Below are 24062 nucleotides of genomic sequence, written 5' to 3' on the forward strand. Positions count from 1 at the left end.
GCTCTCCTCATCACTGTTGCATAACTCGAATTATTGGAGACATTTTACTGAGGTAAAAGAATCTGTATGTCCACCGCTACTTCTGTAAACACAGGCACCGAAAATCAGTAACTTTATATTCTTACAAGATTTGTGTGAAAATGTACTTGCTGATCACATAGGTACACTGAAAGGATATTAATGTAATAAATCCATTCAGGTAAAGACGCAGCTCTCTGTAGAGCTGTGGTTAGTAACGCAGCAGCAGGAGGGCTATGCTGGAATTCACCACGGGCACAACTGGTTTTCCTCCCTGTAGCAAACAACAGAAATCGTTAGTAAAACTGACACTCGTAGGAATTTGTGAGTCTCCTCACGTCCTGCCCTGTGTTTTGGCAAAGGGCCGTCCTGTGCTGGAAAACCCTCCTGGAGCAATCCTGTTCCAACACCAGATGGGGCTGCAGTCTAACTATCAGTATCTTCAGACACATTCACGGTACCAGGGCTATCATATTTCATATGCTGACTAAATATGTTTCCAGACAAAGGTTTTTGCCAAAAAGTCAGTGCCAAAAGCTTTCTCTGTATGACCTAAGAGATAGAAAGTCTGCTAGACAGAGATCTGCCCAAACCTTCAGTCTTTGTTCTATATATACAGAGTAAAATGCCTTGGTGGTTTTTTTGATCTCTGCCAAGATTTGTTGCTTCAACACTTTGCAAGCCCATGTATTGTAAGCAGAAAAATTACATTAAGAAATAGTTCTCCTAAAATGAGAGAGAGCAAGAGCACACATACTAACATTTTATATTCTGGTTAGTTCCTTCTTTTCATGTATTTAACAAATAAAAGGAGTAAAGTTACACTAATAGGAATGTAATCTAAATGTTTTCTTGGAAAATATATTTCTCTACCACTTAAAACCTCTGAACAAACAATTTAAACAAAAGGGTTAGTGCATACCTGTGTGGTTATTCAGATTTAACTGGGTGATGTTATTTCCTTGAAATTGCATAAACTGCACTTGCTCTAGAATCCTATCACAAACCAGGCAGCTTTATGGCCTTCCAGGCGAAACATTTTCTGCTAATAATGTTGGGGTAGAAATGAGAAGGCACACTATTGCACACCTTCATATGACTATGTTTTACCGCTGGCTGTACTCATTCTCATTTGCTCAGATACCCTTATGCTGATGAATTTTCCTCTAACCCAAATGAGTTCTATGCTCAACGTATGAATGCAGACTACAGGAAACTTAGCAGAATCACAATACAACGCTCCAGAGTACAAAATACAGCTCTCTGCAAACATATATCCCATGTCCCAGAAGCACCACCTGCAGCAAGTTAGCTTAAACATAAAATACATGCAGACATGTCTGTGTAAATGCAGACGTGTGACTTATAGAGAGGAAAATACAGAAGACACTTACAGGTACATTAGATCTTTTGCACTTCGCCACCTAATGGAAATGGTTTAAACACCACCACACTAACATGATTTTTGACATGGTCTGTGAAAGGTGAGACCCACTGACTGCTCAGGTTTCTAACCACAGCTGGCTTTCCAATGGCCTTTGGCACAGGCAGGGTGAGCAGTTCCTGTTGCCCGCTCCTGTAACAAAGAGGACATCTGCACCTTCAGACAACAGGAAATGTATCTTAAGAAAAAGAATTCCCACATTGTGCTACTTTCATACTCTGAAACCAGAAGTACTTCTGTGCTATTACAAATTAAATTCATCGTGAACTTTTTATGTCTAAACAAGTATTTGCATTCTAAAAAAAACTTCAGGCAGTTTCTTAATTGCTGTACAACTGAAAGCGATTTTTCTGATGTTTTCCTCTCCCTTTAAAATACATTTACTGTTTCAACTACTGATTCCCTACTATGAGGGATAATTATAGCAAGAGTGATTACGAGTGACAACAGAAATTAAATCTTCCAGCATTAAAAAAATGTAAACCATTCTTCACGTGTTCGGGCTGTTGCTCCCGCTGCTGTTAACAGCAGCTCCAGCTTGGTAGAGGGCAGCAGAGTCCACTGAAGGGAATGAAAATGCACATAAATACAACATGAAAAACACAAAATGCCTTTGGCCCCAATATCCTGACATTGTTAATTTTTGGATTCTTTCTCCACTCTTAAAAACAAAGGTGGTCAATGAGATCCAGGCAGGTACACATTGGGTGTCTTAAGCTGCTACAGGGATTAGGTATCTTTTCCTCTAACACCCCTCCTTCCATGACAGCCCATTTAACTGCCAAGGAACAGGAATGCGTACTCTGCAGAGGAAGATGGCATCTGTAAGATGACAGAACTTACTTGAAGATACTCAGTCTCCACAAAATCAAGGCAATAACAACCTTGGATGTTAAATACAAAACAGCATTAGGCTTCTAAAGGAAGCATTAACAGTAAATGCACAATATTGACATTGTGCATTTCATCCCTGTATCTCAAAGCCTTTTTTATGCAAGTTGATAAACATAACTGTTCGTAATTTATACAAAGAAACACTGCAGTGCAGTGACACTAAGTAACTAAAATTCGCGAAGTGAGTCAGTGACAGGAACAAGTACAGACAGACAAGCTCTGCTCCTAATGTGGTGCTGCAGCCAGCAAATTGTGATACTTCATTCACTAAATGGTTGAGTCAACACAGATAGTTTATCAGCTTTAAAGGCCAAATCACTCTTTGTGTAAACGACAATAATGCTCCTCATTTCAGCAGATGCACAACTGCACACAGGAGGGCTCAGTCTGGCCCTGTTGAATTAATATCAAACAAACAGAAACACAAAAGCGTGTTTCACTTTCCAGGTCAGAGGGAGAAGATGACAGACTCAGTGTTGCAGTGCAGAGATGAAGTAATCAGCTGAGATATCCTCATGTCAGAAAACTGAACCTTGTATAGAAATGCAGAAGTATTTTTGTGGCTCTTATTTGTCGACATCATCTTTGTTGAGTGCACAAAGATAGCAGTAAACATGCATTTCAGGCATTTTCCCTTTGTTCTAAGTAATTTCAGGCTGGCGGTTCTCCCTTAGATGGATGCTGGCTGAATTGCAATGGAGGCCTTCTCCGGTAATACTTTACACTAACATAATCCAATTAAAAAGAACTTAATTGGTGTGCAACATTCCCTACAATTTCAACATTTTAAAAATGAATAGTCTCAGTAAGTACCAGATGGTGACACGCACTAATTAATCAGGCCTGCTCAATGAATGAAGCATATTAAAATGAATGCACCTATTAGACATGTGTTTTCAATGCTGCACGCTGCAAAAAACCTCCCTTTAAATGAATGCCTGCTATATTACTGAGCAGTACACACAAGTGTGCATTTCATCATTTGTCACTGCAACACTATCATTCTTTGACCTCTTCTGAGATCACTAGATACTTGCTACAGATTTCCTTTGGTTTGTCCTCCCTTGGGGAAAAGGCATTTAGCTTTAGCATTGCTAGCCGTGAAAATGGGCCTGCCATTTTTATGCTGTAAAATAAATTGCATTGATCAGCCTTCTTATCAGACAACCATCCAATAAATTGCTACTGAACAGCCCCTGAACCGCCTACCAGCGATGGGCACGTCCTCAGAGTGCAACACCCAGCAGTGGGGACCAAGCCCAGGTTTCCTCCAGAGAAGTGGCCAAGCACCACAGAACCACCATGGCTGCGTGGTTTTGTCTGACCCACTTCCAAGGATCTGTAAAGTCACTGATCATCATAAACAACAGCAATAGTCTAACATAAGAAGAATAAAGTGATGGTTATTCTTTCGCAGTATCCGATTTCTGTTTATTTTAAACTTTAATATGATTGTAAATATTTTAGAGAGTTTTTGGAAAAACTGAAATGCTCCAACTTCACACATATGGCCCTGCTTGGGTGGCAATGGGCTGTCAAAACGCTCCATCTCCCAGAGAGTGTCGGGACTGACTCAGGGCCACTGCATCATCTAACACAGGTAACTGGGATCACAAACAAATGTGACAAGTGCTAATTAGGGTTTTTTTGTCCTTCATGCCATAAAAAAAAATTCTTATTAAATTTTACATCATTTGTCTGACTTCAAAGGAAAGCAAAACCCCAAGTGAAGCTAACTGCAACATCTGCTAGATCTATGAAATAGAATGCAGAGAGAGCAGCTTCACAGCCAGCAGTCACGGTCCCAATTTGACGGCATGTTGAGAACTGCACTTATTTACATTCGGTACCCAGAAGCACAGTGCTTTGGGTAATCTTGCGGCGCTTATTAATGAAATGTAAATCAAGAAAGAAAAAAGAAAAAAAGGTGCTATATAGTACCACAGCAGAGTTTGGAAATAAAAGCTAAATATCAATATTAAAAAAATGTGAGTGCACTCCCAGATCTCACAGCACTTCATGATGGTCCATGAGCATTTTATAATATGGAATTTTGTAGAGAGGAATAGTGACTCACAGTTTGGTGAAAGATCAAGAAATATACCCTGACTATTAAGCGTGGTGCCCAGTTCAGTCCCAGCACTTACTTCACACAAGGTATGCCAGGAAAAAACATGAAAGTAGATAATGACAAACAGCATTATGGACTGCCACAATTTTATTCCCCAAGTGGACAAATATTCACCAAATATCAGATCATTGTTATAACAAGCCAGAACTGTGACTATGGCAGATAGCACAGATGGAAATTTCCGTAAATGCTAGGCCTTATAATTTCTGTTAAAAAAGTTTTATCTTGTTGCAGACAGTGCTTTGTTTTGTTTTTTCTTCCAGTCAGAACCGAGTACCCTGGTAATTGTCCAAGGCCATAAAATGACAGTTCTACAGAAAATGCAATAAATCTGCAGTGGATATTGAGGAGGCAATGACCTAAACTAAGAAGCTGCCAACTTACTTTGGAGCCACTCTTCAGCACCGGGTACTGTGCTGCTGAGATAGAAGGGGTAGGATGGATGGAAAGGACAACAGAATCACTTTTACCCCAAATACTGGAAAACACCTAATGCAACCTGGCTGCAAGACAGTATGAAACGACTTCAAACCACTTCTGGTTTTATGTTCTCTCATTTAAAAAAAGAGTTTAAATTACATAAATATTTCATAAAACTAAGTGAGTGAATGAAACCCTTGAATGTTTTTTCTACCTAAAACCCATAAGAATAAAATACAATAGAAATAACCAACGAACTGGAGCAAAAAATCGCCTAGGGCTAGACAATCTGTAACACTTTAGAAGAAAACAGGCATTTCTTTACAACTTACCTAACCCAAACAGAGCAGGGAAAAGGCAAGAAATATCCTCAGGATCTGCCCAGGTAATCTGATTAGATTCTGCATCGCCACATTGAGAACACAAAAAGCAATAATAAGTATGAGCTCTCACATTTGGTGTTCAGGCCCAATAGGTCAGTCAAGGCATGTATTTGAATATGAACTCTTCTGAGTTCAAATAATAAGGGATTCTTAACTGGAGGAAACAGAGTATTTTTTTTTCCATTTGGAAAAAAACCATAATAAAACTTAAATTTATAATGACCATTCAGACATATATAATTGTATTGTAATGATAATTCAGATAATGGTACACAGTATATTCTTTATGGATACCTTTTACTTGCACAGAAAATAAGGTGGGAAAAACACAGTAAGATAAGCCAGACTCATAAATAGTTTACCTTGCTCCCTAAAAAGGGCTGCGTACAACATTCCAAGATCTAGCAGCAAATTAAGGGTAAGCGCATCAGCTGACAGGAACAAGCATGATAATGATAATTTAAAAAAATCCTCAATTTCAGTGCATTTATGTTTGTCCCAAGTCTATTTAAGCCAAATTACGAGAATTAAGCCCTTCACAGCATATTAAAAATGTACTGGTATGACTATACCTTGACCAATCTAATTATTGTTGATTTACCTTTCCTGGGCTCACTTGAAATCCCGCCCTTTGATATTTTTTCCTGTTGCTTTAGTGTACAAAAACATCTAGAAGAATAAACTTTAGAAAACCTTTAGTAAACCTCTCCAGAATTATTCACAATAAACAACAATGAAATACCTGAAAAACGTTACACTGCTTCTATAGTTACAAAACCCAGGAACGGTTGTGGTTATTCTTCTGCTGAGCACAGCTTGAGAACGAAAACACGGTGTTATTGAATCCATCAATTCTGCAACTCCAATTTACTTAAAACTCTCTCCCTTGGACTGCTGCGACCTCTGGCTCCAAAGATCTTTATGCTGAACCCTTAATGCAGCAAAACCCACAATTACCAAAAATACATTCATTTCAGTTTAGGAAAGTGACTTGTGGATAGCAAAATACAAAATAATATTAGAAAGGATAGGAAGGATCTCACTAAAAAGTAGCCAAACAAAAGACTGTAGTATGAGATGCAGATAATTTATGAGCGAATTAGTGTCTTGCAGCCCGTGTAAGATGTGAGCTGTAATCCAGAAGATAAAACGCATCGCAGAGAAGCCAGAGGATGGTTCCATCAGTCTCAACCCCTTCCCCAAGATCCTTACGAGTTTTATTTAAAGACTTAAGAGAATTAAGTTTTAACAAAAACCACTATCAGCCATTATAAAAAAAGGAGATATTAAACATAACTGATAAATTAAGAACAGCAGCACAGTAGTACTGGACTGTGTAAAGCCAAGAGCTGTGGAGAAACTTGAGAACCAGGTGGCTGAGCTCCACTTAATATTGTGTGGCCCCTTAGCATCAGATCCAGTGGATCTGATGGAGTGTGAACAGGACATGCTTTTTATCATACCTTCTGTGAAAAAAACTTGCTCTTCTTCGTACCAAATGGAATAATGGGCAAAAGAGAAATGGCACAATTTTCTTTAAAGTTTTTAAGTAGTTCTCACAAATTACTAACTGCAGGACATGCAAATGGTGCAACCAGCAGATTACGTGCTTTCAGTGTAAGAAAAATCAATGATGATTTACTGAATATTGTGTTCTATTTATGACATCTCAGGAAGAAAAGCAGCATAAAACAACTGCAAAATTTAAGGGATGAAAAGCTTTCCATATTAAGTGAAACAAAAAGATTAGGATAGTTTAGTTCAGAATTGCGACAAATAAAATCATATTATATTAAATGATCCATCACATAAAGAAGATAGATTGGGCGTTCCCATTTAGTGTCTATCTCAAAAAAAAAAGCGTAACATTTAAATCAGTAAAAAGAAATTTATTCCGTATAAAATGCTTGCTGAAACAAGCTGGCGCTGACATCAAGAGGTCGGCTGGATTCAGAAAAGATGATTTGACGTTTATACATGGGATAAGACATTGACGGTTCTATTAGCTGGGGTAAATCCAAAGCTTCCATTTTCAGTGCTTAAACAAAGCGTTAACTATTTGACCTGAGAAGAAAATTCGCTCATCAGCATTGAGGAAGTCTGGGCGGTGTGAGGCCAGGGCAGTGCTGGAGGCAGCTCCCCCTGAGCTCGCTGCCCACCCCGCTCCTGAAATGGAGCACCAGTTGGCCGCCTCTCCACACTCACAGATCCTGTTCTGCCACTTCACTCTATGGGATGTCCCTTTTGTTTAGGGTTTTACCTATATAAGCCTTCCTTTTGCAAGGCCTTTCTCAAAATTCATACCTTTACTAACAACTTAATGCTGTTTTTTCCTTTTTATCAGATACTACTCTTTCAGTGCTTTTAGTTAAATATAGCAAAATAACTAAATGGTGAAATAACATTAATATCCCCTTGTCTCCCAGTGTTAAGGCCTTTCTCTTCTCCTCCCACACTTTGTTTTGTCTTTCTTGTGCCAGGCCTATAGCTCAGCCCTGGAAACATTCTCTGTGTTCTTTTCTACTTTTGATGAGTACACAATCATGTTTGATATTGGGCAACTGGCACCTCAGGCTATAAACTACTCGGGCCACGTGTCTTGCAATGATCCATAAAAATCTGCAGCAACACATGAGGGTAGGATGGTGTAATTACAAAGGTGAAGTCAAATGGAAGTCTTACAAAAGATTAGTACTGTTTGAATGTTATACTACAAGACAGAAAAATCAGGATAAGATGACTAATGATATAAAAGGGATTTTTCTCTACAACTAACCTAAACAATTTAACTTTTGAAGTCACACACATTACTGGTTTACGGTGGAAAATATAAATAAAAATAAGCCACACACTGATCTCTCATTCACTGCTTGGTGGAACAAGTGCCTGGAAAGGGCTTGAATCTTTGTAAAAACTCCTTCAGCTTCCCATTCCACAGCAACCATCTGCTCCCCCTGCCTGCCACTTGCTGCAGTCATTTTGCCTTGTTCCTTACATCTATGATCAAAGAGAGCCTAATTTGAGGATCTCTTTGATAATCTTGAGAAACTAGCTACAGGTAATTTTTTGGCCAAAGATAGTTCAAGCAGCTTATTCTCACTCAGCCTACTCTTCTAATTAGTATGTCACTTATTCATCCCAATAAGCTTCTTCACCAGGCGTGATGAATGCAAGAAATTTTAATCTGCAGTTATAAGCCACAGCAATGAAATGAGTGATGAGCTATAAGTCAGAAGGTTGAAGATATTATTCTTTACTAGTGTTGAAGTTAAAAAGAAAACAATGATGATGCTTTCAAATTTCCTGATCTTCTTTCAGACTACTCATAAAAAAACCTTGACTAATTTTAGGACAAAGATTAACAGGTAGCACCCCATGCCAACTCAGTAACAACCTCCTACTTACCATCGGTTCAGACCTATCACCTATAGGCAGGCCTAATTACCTAATATATACCGTATTTTCATCATTTTAGTTTCTTAATAACATACCAAAATATGACATTAAGTTAAAACATACTATATTTAAAAGTTAATTTAGCCTTTTGTATACTTGTTAACGAAGATACCTACTCACAGCTCACTAGAATTCAGCATTTGGAACGAAGACATACAGAGGTATGAGGAAGAGAGGACATGTGGTTTTGCAAATACAATAAATTTGTGTTTTATTTTTAAAACTATTTTTAAAAGCAAGCCTTTTGGTTAGCAATAGTATCAGGCAGTTATTCAATAGAAAAAACAGTCTGAGTAATTTCATAAAGATTCAAGGTTTAATTTTTCAGATTTCCACAAAGATTTGCAGAAATATTTTTTGGCATAACCAGAAAATTAATCACTACTAACTTCACCTTCTATGGCTGTTTTAAGTACCCCCTACTCAAATAATTTATCATATAACAATCACTGAGGGAAGCCTCAGCTTTTCTAAGCCAGCTGCTTTAAAAAGCCTTTTGTTGAAACCAAGTACGCTAACAGTGATCTCAAAGCCTTAATTTTGCTAGAAATTGCAATAAGTTCAACTCAATAGAGGCAGCAAAACTATGTTTGGATACCAGAATGCAGTATGTAAATTAAAAAAGTTATGAAATACCATAATAGGATATTTAGCAGCTGCTTATCAACTCTGTATGCAGTTGTCGGACTTGGCCCTAGTGTTGCTTCATAGAAGGCTGCTGAGAAACCAGAGCAGATTTGCTCTGCACTGTGCAGGTTTTCATACATACCAATACAATAATTTTTGCTACATAAAAGTATTTTTTTGCTTTTTTTTTCCTGTAGAGAGCAAAATAATTTACTTTCATGTGGTATTACAGGGACAAGAAAACTAAAGAGAAAAGTGGAAAGACACAAACAGGCTAACAGCATTTCTCAGAATACACCAGTTATCAAGAGCAGCTTCATGTAACCTCTCCTTACGCTCACCTCTACTTCTGCCAAGGCAAGATATTGCCTTCTCAAACATGGAAGCGCCCAGCAGAGCCCCCTGCGAGGAGCCGACCCCGGGGCGTCCCCCGGCTGGTGGCAGGACACCACGGCACAGCCGGGGACACCACGGCACAGCCGTGCTTTGGCTGTGCTGCTGCCAAATGCAGCTCAGTACCAACGCGCCGCACTTATGTTCCAGCAGAGAACTCTTCCAAGACTGATGTAATTCAACATGATTAACAAAAGGACAGTTTCATAATGATAATTAGCATTGCGTAGTCAGAAGATAGGCTGTAGGCCTGTATCTCTAATGTCCTATGTTAAATTTGTTCTCCAGACATAAAAGACTGGTACATTAACCATGTCTTATTTTCACATTTTTATTTTAAGCAAAGTCTGGATGAATCGTAATGCACAAAGATAGTCTGAAACACTCAGCAGATGATTTCGCTTAAATCTCAAGTAAGACAAATTAGACTAGATCTTCAATCACTGCCTTGGGATGTGTGGGCGATATATTACATTTTACAAGTAACGGCATTTGGAAAAATTCAGCTTTTACTCTTCAGCCACTGTACTTTTTTAATTACATGCTAAAACTTGGGGAAATAACTGGAAAAGAGCAGAAGAGAGACTTCACAGAGATAATGAGATAGCTGCTTGCTGAAATTAGGCAACATCATCTTTAATGTCTGCAGTGCCAAGATAAAGAAGGAAAAAAGCGAATTCCTCATAGTGCCCGTGCATGGACTTTCAGCCATAGAACCATTCTGTAGGAACTAGTTTTAAGTAAGATGAAGCTCTGGCAGCAAGTTCACTACTTGAGTGAGCATTTCTAAAGGGTGTGATAGAAGAACTAGTTTGAGGTTTTGTAAAAGTCATAAAATAAATTCTGCCTTAAATCTCTATGAACCTTTAATATGCTAAGATCCATAGACAAATGAAAGTCTGAAAATACTCCTTGGTATGCCTATTAATTTCCTAGTACACACTTCATTTTTACACTGTAAAGATAAAGGGTAAATAAAGAAATTACTAAGAGCTGTCAAACTTTTTTTTGAAGTAGAATTTTAATCTTCCCTATGGAGAATATGATTCAAAAACTCTTGTAGTTATTACTGTCCAAGGATTATAAGTTTTTAAAACTGTTTGGCTGGATTCGACATTATCCCACAGCAATGTAGACAATACCTTTGTTTTCTTGTAGATGCAAACACTGGATTGTTATATCAAGATTCAGCATTGCTGCTGCTGCTAAACATACTCAGATCTCAGTGAGTACCTACTTTTCTTACAGTGGTGGTTACCAAGTTTTAAGTTTTACACGTTCCAAGTTTATGCATCAGATGGCTGACTGAAGAGTTTTACAAATGGAATTAAAGCATAACTGAGGGTATTATTTTCCTTCCATATTATTATTGTAATATACGAGGATAAATGTAATACTGCAAGTATCCAACCGTAATTGAAATGTAAACTGCTTGTTGATATTGTCTCTTTCTGTTCTCCTTTTCTGATCATTTAAGTGACTCTAAAAATTGCTGGGCCCAAAAGATTAGGGAAAAAAATTAAAATCACTATCTGAAAGTTAAGCATAGTAGCAGTTCAGGGGTTAAAGTCACATAAATAACACCTTCTTTAAAAATACACCTGTACAGCTTGCATATTCTAGTAGCAGACAAGTATATACTATATACAGTATATGTATACAATATATATTTATATTTATAAACACACACACAATGGAGATCTTAAGGTTGAGGTCTATATAAGATACAAACATCACAGGCAGAAAGCTAAAATAAGCGTGACCAGATAAAAGAGGACTGAAATCGGAGAAGATATGATAAAAAAGGAAATGAAAAAGCTATACTAGTAATGAATCCCATGAAAAATATTTTAGACAGCCAGCTTAATCCACTGAAAGATGGAAACCTACTGAATGTTTAAAATGTATGTCTATAGAAACCAGTCTATGAGGCTATAGCTCACAACACCACACTAAAACCCGGGCAGCCAGTTCTGGATACCTGTGGTAGCTGACTCCATGTGACATTAAACAGCTTTGCCCACAGCAATGGTTTTAAAACAGGAACAGTTCCCAGCGTTGCCTTCACGGTGGATCTGCTGTACCAACACTAACATGGGGAACATTTCGCCACCGCACCATTTGAAATGCTCAAAGCAAAAATGTAGCCCATGGTGAATGTAAGCAGCGACAGCCATTTGCTGTAGAACTTTGGCTGGTACAGGTGGCTGAAGGCAGTTGGTTTTCGTCTTATTTACTGAAATAGCTGCAGTCATGCAGACCTACACATCTTTTACAAAGTACCAATAAATAATGTCCAATATAGGATATAGAAATGAGCTTTTAAATAAGCATTGTAAATCTTCAAGTAATATATATTAACTTTGTGGACGCGAGCACATGCAATTTATGGCAGTTTTTATAATACGTAATTGTGTTATAACCAAGGAACTTCCAAACCCAGTTCTAAAATTATCTTCTGCTTTGATAAATCAACGAACTCTATGCCCCCTCCCTTCTGCCTCTTTCTGAAGTCTGTCTTCTTTCTCCTCTCCTGAGACTGCTCATGTGCTCAATCTGATCAAAATCCTTTAAGGATGTCAATGGGATAAATACTGCTATTAACAGCTACTACTTCCGTTTGCTTTTTAGCAATGGGTGCGTTACACTTTGAGGCATTACATGTACTATTAGGTATTCACAGGATGGACTAAGAGACAATACGCAGAGGAAGAAGTGGAGACTAAAACACTATCTGCATTGCGAGAGGCATCTTGCAAGTGGTTTGCAGAGTGTGCTCCAGGGCCACTCAATTGTTCTACAGCGTTAGTATTTCAAGCAAAGGACATTTAACTCTGTTTCTTCCAGGACCAAAGTATAAACGCAGGGAAACAGGTATTTAATCCAACGCAGGCAATAGATTTCTACCAAGCAATTTTCTGCAACTTAAATTTAAATGATGCATTAAAAAAATATATTCTTATTAAATGTGAAACACAAGTGTTTTAACAGAAAAGTAGGGAACACGGCAATGATCTCCATGTTTTGTCATCACCAACAACTGCAGCCCTACAGCCTGGAGGAACCCACGGTTCCTACCAATCTGCTATCTAATTAATAAAGAGCAAGTGCAGCTTCAAAGAAATTATGGGTGCTTTATTATGTGCATTGAGAAAGAGACAGCCATGAAGCACTGCCTTGCTAAATGTTATACATGTTCTTATAAATATTCATGTGCAGCATTTGTACTGTAAGCATTTAATCATCTCTTTACAAAAAAGGAATGGGGGGAAGGGGAGAGGAAGAGATTACCGTTTCCTCAGTTCCAAATAGTTCCAGGAGACAGAAAAGACAAACTTGTAGACAAGTCCTTTATGTACTAGACAGCACCCAAGCCAGAAACTTACAAACGAGAGGTTTTTTCAGGTAGATTTTTTGTTTTAATTACATGTGTAGTTTTAAATAGTTTGCTGCTACTAAACTAATGATTTTTTTATCATTTGAATTACTTGAATTTGAATTCTGATAATTTACATTTCGATTATTTGAATCTGTATCATTAGCTTTTGAAAAACGAGATTGATCTGTTGCTTCTGACATTTGTATGAAGAGAGATTTAGTTGGCTGTACTCCTCTGCATTTCGCAAACCCCATTGTCAAAGACAAACCAGATAACCAGGGCTGCCTTGCAATGGCAAGGCTTTGTGCAACTCGGCAATACAATCCATCGATACACAGCTGTTGAGAGCTAAAATAGCAAGACTGAAAACCCTGCCATCACCCCTTGAAAGCACTGCATTTCTAACTGGATTCTATGGCATGCAGCCTCTTGATTAAGCCTCTCTGGTTTAAAGTTTATCAATACTACTGTGAATTAATATAGATTACTGTAATACATGCTGAAAATACAAAAGCCTGTTCACAAGTGGCTTGTGCACAAAACAGAAAGAAACTTCAGAGCAGCTTTGACATAAAATTATAAATCTAATACAAAAGCTAAAAGATATAAACACACCTGAACTCCTCAAAAATCACAGAAGCAGAGAATGCAGTGAGGGACCAGCTTAGAGCTCCTGCCTTGCTGTGATCCTGCCTCCAAGCCAGCCCAAGATAACCCACTTTCTGCCTTTGAGGCACTTTTACCTACCCTTTTGTACCAGGAACATCACTTCTTGTCTGAGACACACACCTTACACTATAGCTTTGGGTATAAATATCTCTGCAGTATCTTCTCAGCTACTACGCTCTGGACATATGTCCCTATTCAAGATGCTATCGCTAGAGGATTAAAAAAAAAAATCATCTAAGGAGATGCTTATTAATGTAGACCCAACTCCCTCACACATAGCTTAGTTGGCAAGTAAACCAAGTGTGGAACAGAGTGGTAAAGCAACATTACTAGCAGAAGAGGCTGATTGCTATGGTGCCGTTGGTTCCCTTTTGTATCAGCCAAGTCAGATTGTTGTCAGATGTACCCATGTCTGCTCTCAGGTGTATCGGACAAGTCTTGGTGGACTTATTTCAGATACATCCCATGTCTAGAAACAAAGCAAAATGAAAAGTGGTGCTGCCTTTTACCTCCCTCAGGAAAACTGCCTCTTGCAAATGGTTTTATCAGTTTCATTATATCCTGTTTGATTTGCTTTACCATCTTGACTGGAACAATAGCTAAGACATAATAGAAAAAGATTTTTCCACAGGCTGGTTCTAATTACATTAAATCTCATGTGAGATAGGACATTTAAATAAGAAACAACAACTGGAGAGTCTGAGATAATAACATACCAAGATACTAGACTTTCTGAGAGTACCATTAAAATGATGCATTAAACATTCCGGTGTACTCCAATCACGTTTCAACACAAAAGCCATTTCTGCTGTGCAAACCAGTACAGAAAGAGGGTTAGCAGTTATTACAGTCAATGTTCAACTCCAAACAATTATGAAACATTATTCCTCACGCTGAAATGTGACATAAATCTTTGTAACATGAACTGCAAGATACACGCTTTAACTTCAGCATGAGGTGAGGCGGTTGGGAATGTAGGGTCACTGTAGGATTAATCACCGCATGAACTGCAATGTAGAGCTGAGGAAGTTTTGAAGAGCTCCTGGATTTTGTTGCAAGTTGTACCTTTAATGTTTTGTCATGGTAATTGAATTCTCTTTTAATGTGCTTGGAAAACATACCATCTTCAGATTGCTGTAAACCACTGAAATATAAACATGCTAAATGGAGGCTCTGGCTATGCGGTCTATAAACACAGTGAAACCTGTCATAGTTCTGTATTTGTGTATTTAATGTTTAATGTTACAAGCCACTGCTCAGCTGTGCCTCCATTTTGCTTATGGGACCATGCAGCAAAATCCCCTGCTGGAAAACAAAACTAAGGAAAGGGAACTTAAGTGGGAAGGGAAGGAACTGAATGAGTCCCCTCTGCCTCCCTTTCCTGTGGCCAAGTGCCAGGCCAGGCTCACGGGAAGGAGAGGGTTGGCCTGTGGGAAGTGGGGGAGGACAGTTCATCAGCTCCCTTTGCTCACAGCTGGTTACTAGACAGATTTAACTAACATCAAACTAGAGAGCGATTTATTAACATACGACTAGAGCTGAAACACTTATGGACATACCGATTTGGATAACAGTTACTTATCTGTTCAGCTATTTTTCCAAAGTCATCACAGTAAAGTTTCAAGGAAATTATCTAGATACTGAGCATTAAGAGACTTACTTTCCGTCAATAACCAGAATCTGTGATTCTAAATGCTATGCTTGGAGAATATAAACTTTCACAGCAGCAGTTCAGTAAAGTTCTTGTTGAAGTAGCAAAATGTATTTTAATTCTCTATTAAAAATGCAGTCCAGGACACAAAGGAAAATTGAAGAAGTTTATTTCAACACACTAAAAATTTATTTTCTTGTGTGTATATTCTACACTTCAGATTTGCAACACTGAAAGTGTTCTTATGCACTAATTACCTGTGTTTGAAGAATGATTGCTCACATGCAGAAAGTTGAGTAGCAACACTTATATGACCACATTGTAAAAACATTTTCTAAATGCAGCTCAGAGATATCTGCACAGCCACTGTTGGAGATGCCTGTCTGAATAGATCTAAATCTGAAAAGAAAATGCAGATGGATAGGAAGGTAATCAGTAAGAGACACAGGCAAATATTACTACCCATGAAAATATTTAATAAAGGAGGAATTTAACTTGCACACCTTTATCTATCAACTGTTTGTTTTTTTAACTTGCTTTAGGCCCTTGTGCTTGTAAGACATTTGCAAACTGAAATTAATTGAAGATGCTCACCTTCATGTCCCCTCAGCGATTCTCTTGCACTGGCTCTGCTGTTCTCCTGACACCGCTGCACCAACTCAGCTTTCAAACTGCAGCAAACCAACCTGCAGATGGGGAGGAAGAGTCATTTTCTGCCAGGTCAGCAAGCTGAATGGGCTCTCGAAGGTAAGCAATGAGCCCCAAACCTTCCGCCCCAGAGGCCACAGCTCTGCTCTCCCCTGCACCCCCAGAGCAGTGGTCAGTGGAGACTGCAGCAGATGAACAGCAGCACATTTGAGGTAGGCATCATGGCAAGACAGATACTGTTCTGAAACTCTTGGGCTCGCATCGACGTTCTGTGTTGCATAAAGACTTTTCGTTCTGCTCAAGTCTACCTTCAAAAGAATACTCCAGTCACCTAGAATTACCGGAGCAGTCTGTCACCACCTCTGCGGCAGGGGCCACATTAGCATCATTCTTTTGTCCAACAGATTCCCTATGGCCAAATGTTTTCCTTGGGAACTGTGAGTGGCTCAGGTAAATCATGAAAGACACGACCTTGTTTTACCTATTCTCAAGATACAGGCTAGTGTACTTCATGTGGGCAATGGGCTGGTATTATCTATTCAAAAACGCTCTTAAAAGTAGCCATGTTTTGTTTGTTTGTTTGGGTTTTTTTCCCACAGTTCCTAGCATGTACCTTCCACGTTGGATACCACTTAAATATCAATGCGTAATTTTACATGCAAATTAAATAAAAGACTATTTCTTCCCCAAAGAAAGTAATAATTTGAAAACTTACTAGTCTGGATAGTGAATTGACACACAGACTAAGAACAGAGGCTGCACAGAACACAGGTCATGATGACCCCAGTACTAAAGAGAGAAAACAAGATGCTGAGTGTTTCCTGAAGCCAGGACATCCATAAAAGCAAACGCCAGTACTGCAGTCTAGTAATTCAGCAGCCTAAGGACAAAAAAGAAAAAAAAAAAAAAGGGAGACTTACTTCAACAAATTGGATGTGATATATCGCACTTTTAGTGCTGTATCCCACAGCTACTGAATTACTGAATCTTCATTGACTGTCGTATGTCACGCACGCTCCTGATTTCCTATCCAAGTTTCTTCCTACACAGGCTGGTGGTCTCTCATTAAGATGAAGATTTACAGAGCACAGATTCCAGAGTTTATACAACCCACTGTGCTTTCTAAAGATCCACCTTTTCTTCTAATCAACTGAAATAACGCTTTTTGACTATGACTCCTGGTGGGTGGTTTTTTGGTTGGGTTTTTTTTTTTTTTTTTTGAGACTCGCAATGCATATTTCTCAGTCAGACCTCTAAAGATGTTGCTATGAGTTATCCATGCAGCCTCTCCCACTATTTGCCTCCCTTTAATTCTTTGAGATACAAGTACTTTTATGTTACAGGAAATGAGGACAACAGAAAGCTGCAGATCCCATGAATGTTAAAATTGTCTGGAAGGCATGGAACAATTCAGCCCTAATTACAGCCAGCTGGAGCCTGCTCTCTTTGCAGTGATACTTAGATAATTAACCAAATACTGACTGATGCAAGACTCAAGTATGTCACTACCACTCAGATATTCAAGATTAATTTTTGTATCCATCACTGAAATCAAGCTTAATGGTTATTCTCAGCTAAAGTCTTGAAAATCGGTAACAAAGACATACAGTTAGGCAAGGATTATTTTTTCCATCAGTGAGCTTGGTGCTCTCTTTAACTACAGAATAAATGTATTTTCCATTAAAAAGGCAAACCGATAATTTTTTATTAATTTAATGTCCCTTTAATACCCATGAATTCAGCCAGTCAAAGCCCTAGACTTAAATACGCTGAAGCCGCAATACTGATGTAACAAAAAACCTAAAATCTCTTGATAGGCATTACTACAGTAACACACATTTATTTCTCACAGTATGCCATCTTTATATTTGTGGGTTTGTGTTTCTTCCTACGTCAGCTTTATATGGAGGTTGAAACCAAACAGTACTATGCCAAAAGTCAAATATATTGATTTAGCTGTCAACTCTTACACTCTGAAACTATTACAAAAGAGGATGGCAGAGATAGTGCTCAAGAAATCTGAAATGTTCGGAATGCAAAATTGCTAACGCATGCTGCCTTCTGCTTGTAATGAAATGCATTTTTGAATTGTTGTGTACTTGAATTGTATTTGCATCAAAAAAGAAATCTGAAAGAGGAAGTTGGTACAAACAAGAGAAAGTTGTGCTCCCCAGTGGTATTTCCAGCAGTCCTTTCCCTCAAAATATGGACTTGTAGATAGAGTCAATCCCCTGACTGGTTATACAGCTAGTCAGTGCTGCACTGGTCAGGAGAGAACATTTTGTCACTGCTTTTTATCAAGTGGAACCTCCTGTGACTTTCATTTCTGGTTATTAGCTCCAGAAATCTACTCTGGAAAATTAGAAATATTTTAACCTGGTAAAGATGTTTGTATAAACAACAACACACCCCAAAAATTTTTGGTAATGACACAGTGCAATAAGAAACACAACTAATCAATAATTGTTAGATCTTGGGTAGGGCTATAAAGAAGAAAAACATCACACATCTCAGCAGCATACTTATACTGTTCTTAAAAAACCTGGGTGGGGAGGCAAGAATCTAAAGAATCTGGACTAAGGATTCTTTACATTTTGTATTTTATTTGTTCTCACACCTTATCTGGCATTGAAAAAGAAACAATGCCAATTATGTTTGCACGTTGCCTTCAGTAGGAAAAGTCTGAATTTTGTTAAATATCTTCGGAACGCCATTGTAATATAAAACACAAAGTGTCACCACAGCAGTGCAAGTTGAAGTGTAACCCGCAGTTTTTCTCTGGAGAACACACAGAATTTTTATTACCAGAAGTGGAAAATAATGAATGGAAAAAAAAATAAATGCAAAAAAGAAACAGGTTAACTCATAAAGAATGACATGGCTGAAAAAGAAAGCAAGCCAGGTATTTTTGGAATTATTTTGAAGTCTGTTAAAACCCCTACCTATTCACCTTCAAAGCATTTTTGCTTAAAATATATATGCTAACGTTCATATTTAAGATTGTCATGATTGGGCTTAAAAAAATCCTGCTTCGCAAGAACAAAGGAAGACAGACTATGCATCATCAGCAATTGTTTCTGCAAGCATTTGCAGAGTTATACCGAAGGGAGTTACGGAAATTCATGTTTGAAAGGAAAAGTTGCATTCTGGATAGATGCTAAGAAACCCTTTGAAGTGGAGAAGCCTCCAAATATTTCTATTATTTGCTGTTAAAAGGCAAGAGAAGAGCTGTTGCTGAAGCAAGCCCCTGTACAAGGTGGACACTGCAGCGTTCAGGGGAACTGGGCTCTGCCCAGGCCTGGGGGACAGCGGGGCTGCCTGCGCTGGGTGACATACCAGCAGCTCCCAGTGTTCCCAGTACATACCCCTGTGACAGCAGGAAGGAAACGGCTGCGCTGTAACAAGTGAGGCCATCCTCTCCTAGAGTTGTGTGCAGGTTGCCATCCTTCTGTTTCTCAGGTATATTTTTAGATGCGGGTGCTTTCTGTTCCCTCATTCTCTCTGCTCTTAATATTAACCGGCAGACCAGAAGTATGATATTTACATAATCGCCTATATGCCATTTCCTAATAGGGAGAGTAGGGAGCTAGCGTACCCACTTTGATTTACAGGTCGTAGCAAAAAAATAGCACCAATACTGTAGCCTGTAACTCTTGAATACCTGAACAACACTTAGAAAACAAAAATCTTTTTATGGCCACTACATACACAATCTTTTCCAACTCAATAAGCAAGTTATTCTTATTCATACGAAATGATTTTTGCTTGCAGCAGGTTCAAGTGTGTTGATTATCTTTTTCAACCCTAGAAGCTGATCATTCTCTTAATTAGCAGGATCTGAGATGTGTTGTTTGGATGGTGGTGTATTTCCTCCCCCCCTCCCCAAAAATGGGAATGCGTTTCTTGCCAAGACCACATCACATAACAACAGGCTAGAGAAGGATGAAAGAACTCAGCATGAAAAACACAATCTAATTATCACTAAATGAGCAGCTGATAAATGAAATTACAAAGTAAAAGACACTAGTTTCATCTGATGGAAATTAAGGGATGGTGAATTTGTTACAAATACTGAACAAATGAAAACTGGAGACCTCCCCATAGACAAAGCCTCTTATCTACCTGTCACTGGAAATTCACTGCTCCCACAAACAGCAACCTACCCTCCAGTCACAAAAAGCTAAAAGATCCGATACCCAGCAGCAGAGTTGTTTTGATGTAAAATACAAGAGCCTGTTCAAAATGAAAAGCAGTACCAGTTTGGAGCTTTAAACATTTATGAGATGATTTTTCCATTTTGCCTGTCCTGGTTATTTCAAGTTTCCAGGGACAGCCATCACACCAGCATGAATTTAACCAACACAAGCATCACTCTCCTTTTATCAGATGAACAGACAAGGACAATATTTTTAACGTACATGCGATGGGACAGATTTCATAGATAAACATAAGTAAAAATAGAGACAAATGCAAGCCAGTGAAAAATCAAACTTGCCCTTTGGAAAGAACTGCACATAGGGACATGTAATAAATATTTTTATGTTATTGTTGCTTAGTTTGTCAATGTTTCCACTTTGAATCACCATCTTCAGTCATTTAAACCTCAGCTGAAAAAGCCTGGCTGGACCTGAAAAAAGACCAAGCCAGGTCTCAGGGGAAGAACAAAGTCTTTTTTTCTTAAACTCGCACCCCCAACTTGAGCACATCCTGAATTTAATATCTTGAGCTACTTCTGAGATGAAGCCAAAAGTCTTGAGTTTCGAATCTTTCTTTTGTTCATGTGTAATTTAATATGTTACCCTATCTCTTCCCTGGTTTAGCGACATAATTCAGCAACTCCTGCAACCCTGATGGGGGAAGCAGCCGCATGTTCTGGCCAAACAGAACACAGGGCCTCTGCTCCCACTGCATTTTCAAACTATAAGTACAAAGTAATTGATACAGCAGTTGAAGTTTGGCAAACTGTTCAGGAATGCACAAAGGAAATGCCATACAGAAATGTAAAATCATTAAAAGAATATTTTTATGGTTATTATCTTAAAAATGCATTAAAGCAAATAGCCCCTCCCTGTGTTCTGCAGGTACCTAGCTTTATCTACAGTGTACATCAATCACACCAGACTGCTTCGGTGCCAGTATTTTATGTTCCTTCCTTGCTCTAGTGCCAAGCCAAAGAGAAGAAACAAAGACTGGTGTTGTTCCTGGAAAAAAATAGGTTCTGCAGGAATTAGTGGGCAGTATCTTTCCACACACACATAGGCTTCCATTCTATACGAGTTAACCTATGCAAACATGTTTGTCGTGTAAGGTCTTTTCAGTGGAAAGCGTCCCTACGGAAATGTGCGTGGGTACTGCAAGCGGGAGAGGAGCCTGAAAAGAGTTTCAGAAAAATTCCCTCTGATGGTCCGTGACTATGTGGCTGGAGCACAAGGCAGGCTGGTGAACAGAGGTGCGTTCAGCTGCCTACAGCCTTCCATTGTTACCGAGGAGGTGGTGACTTCCTCGGCATTGAATCTTTCCCCTTATTTTGCTCTTCCTTCCTGATGACAAATGCACTTTTTATTATTCTAACCAATTCAACATTACTTTTAGAAATTTTATCACTCATTTAGATTTCAGTCAGTGAGTCAAGCGGAAAAAATGTGTTCTCAAGCTGAGAGAAAACCCTCCCATTTGAAATCTGTGAGCCAAGAGCACCTCCCATGCAACATCCTCCAGCTGTTCCCAGAGACAGACAATCTGCTCACAGGGCACCTCCCCGGTTCCCACCTGGGCCACTCCGGAGCATCTCCAGCAGAAGGAGACCTGCCCACAGCAGCCCCTGCTTCTTCCCAGGCCTCCTCCTGCTCGGCTCACCCAGCACTTCCGGAACTGCACAAACATCTACATGTTCAGCCTATTAAGATCTTCCTGTGCACCAGCAGAGAAACCTATCACGTCGCATTGTTATTCCTATTCCAGGGGCACTGATTGTCACTTTTATCGACTAAATAATAGTCATTTGAATACAGCACCAATTATGGGAGCCTATTTCCTCAGCTGAAGCCATTATCCCTGGCTGATTTACAGTTACTGCTGTTTTGACTAAGGCTGGATGCATGAAGTTGCTCTGCCAGCCAACTGTGTGCAAGGTAACAAACAAAACATCAGTTTTCTAGGAGTTTTTCCTCTAAAATGATGATGGCTGTGAACTATTTGTATTTTCTCCTAATCTGCTGAATGAGTACATGCCAAGGTGGTACATTTTCCTTAGTAAGAATAAAAGCCTGTGAGTAGTATTGCTTTTTAACTTGTGCCATTAATATTTCTGGAATCTAAAGTATCTCATAGAAATCTGAAAGCACATTGAAGTGCCCCAGCTCCACCACTTTTGCAAAATAAAGACAGGAGAACTTGAACTGTCTTTTCCTCTTGTTCTTGTTAGACATGCCAATGAATTAGAGATCTGTACATATAAGTGGACGCATTCAAAGAGTTCAAACAGTTCTCCTAGTCATGTTTTAACACAGCCTATGATACATGGGTGGAATAAATACCTTACATGGACTGGTGAAGCAGAATGGTTGTACTTGTAAGGTTCAGAAATGCAGTACTAATTTTTCTACCAAAGCCACATGAAAATATTGCCAGACCTGTTCCCTCTGAAGAACAGACGGTAGTATAAGGAGGAACCATTATAAGTGTCTGAAAAATCTGAATTCTTAACATTTTTGAAATTGTAGCAAACAAGAACACAACACATACACATTTCCTTTTTTATTCATGCCAAATGGAAGACACATGGAGATATGTCATTTTTGATATATGCACTGACATTACTATTTTCCATCAGTGTAACCAAACTAAGGAACATTCTAGTGTACACAGGTTCAGCGAGGCTTTGAGAAGAGCACGAAGACCTGCTTTTACCTTGTTCTCTCAAAAGGCATCACAACATCATCTTGGACTACCAAAGGTGTGGTAATTTCCACCACTTCCCCCCTGCTCCTTCTTAAACCTGCTGGGTTTAGTGGTTGGTTACGCCTCACCCACTTTTACAAAGGGATAGAGCCTACAATTGGATAGCTAGGAGAAGCTGGCGTCTTTCTACTCCCACTTTAACTTCAAAAAGCAGTGCATTTTTGTATTCCTGACCGGCACACTGACCTGGCCAAGACAATAAGTACAGGTCTCAAGTATAAAAGTATTTTAGATGTTTCATATCCAGTTATGAATGGATGAAGGGCAGAGAACAATAAAAGAAAGTAAGAACAGCAAAGAATAAAATGGAAAAAAGAAAAGAGATTTTTGAGAAAATGTTGATAATTAGCATAAATGAACCACCTCCATAGTGTGCTACCTGTGTCTTTTTGTATGTTTTAGAAGTGACACAAATTACTTACCTTGTAACTAAAAACAGATACAGAGATGCTTCTACAACTTGTTCTGAATTGCAGTTTTACCAGGCATTTGGTAGGAAACCAGTTACTAACAGAGTGATAGCAAATCTAATTCGGTTTTTCCATGATGAAGAGATAGAATAAAACCTCAGGAAGAAATTTCAACTACCAAGTAAACCATCAGATAATAAAATTCCAATTTCTTGCTAATAAATGAAGCTCACAAAATTACAGATTGATCCATCGTTTGGCCCTTGTAAGATTACTCTATTTAACCTCTAGTAGCAGTAAAACTATACACTCTGTAATCCATATAAATTATTTTATGATACTGTATTAGAGAAATAAAAATATGTCAGAAAACTTAGTTACCGCTTAAGTTTGAAGCATTTCATCCATTTTAACACCAACAGTTGCCTTTGCAAAACCTTCTGCAGCTACTGGCAATAAATCCTGCTGAAAATTCCAAAACTTCCTACTTCTGTAGATAAATTCTCCTCACCCCCTTCTCTTCATGGTCAGGACAGCAACATTTTCTGTAAAATAAAGACAATGATGTTATTTCAAAGG

At 38.7% G+C, this 24062-nt stretch overlaps 1 protein-coding gene across 8 annotated transcripts in view; it reads right to left on the reverse strand.

Moving 5' to 3' along the window:
- The window catches only part of PEAK1 (pseudopodium enriched atypical kinase 1), a 109965-nt gene that overhangs the window by 36483 nt on the left and 49420 nt on the right, over positions 1–24062 (reverse strand). For 5 of the 8 annotated variants that reach the window (XM_065642130.1, XM_065642123.1, XM_065642125.1 and 2 more), the window contains 3 exons: positions 23865–24028; positions 16060–16151; positions 15723–15864 (listed from right to left, as the gene is read on the reverse strand). The gene's annotated coding sequence lies outside the window, so the exon portion shown is untranslated. Of the gene's footprint in view, positions 1–15722; positions 15865–16059; positions 16152–16828; positions 16994–23864; positions 24029–24062 lie in introns of all 8 variants that reach the window. The other 3 variants (XM_065642127.1, XM_065642128.1, XM_065642129.1) reach the window with 3 other exon arrangements.

Source organism: Caloenas nicobarica, chromosome 10 (assembly GCF_036013445.1).
Source record: "Caloenas nicobarica isolate bCalNic1 chromosome 10, bCalNic1.hap1, whole genome shotgun sequence".
Taxonomy (NCBI): domain Eukaryota; kingdom Metazoa; phylum Chordata; class Aves; order Columbiformes; family Columbidae; genus Caloenas; species Caloenas nicobarica.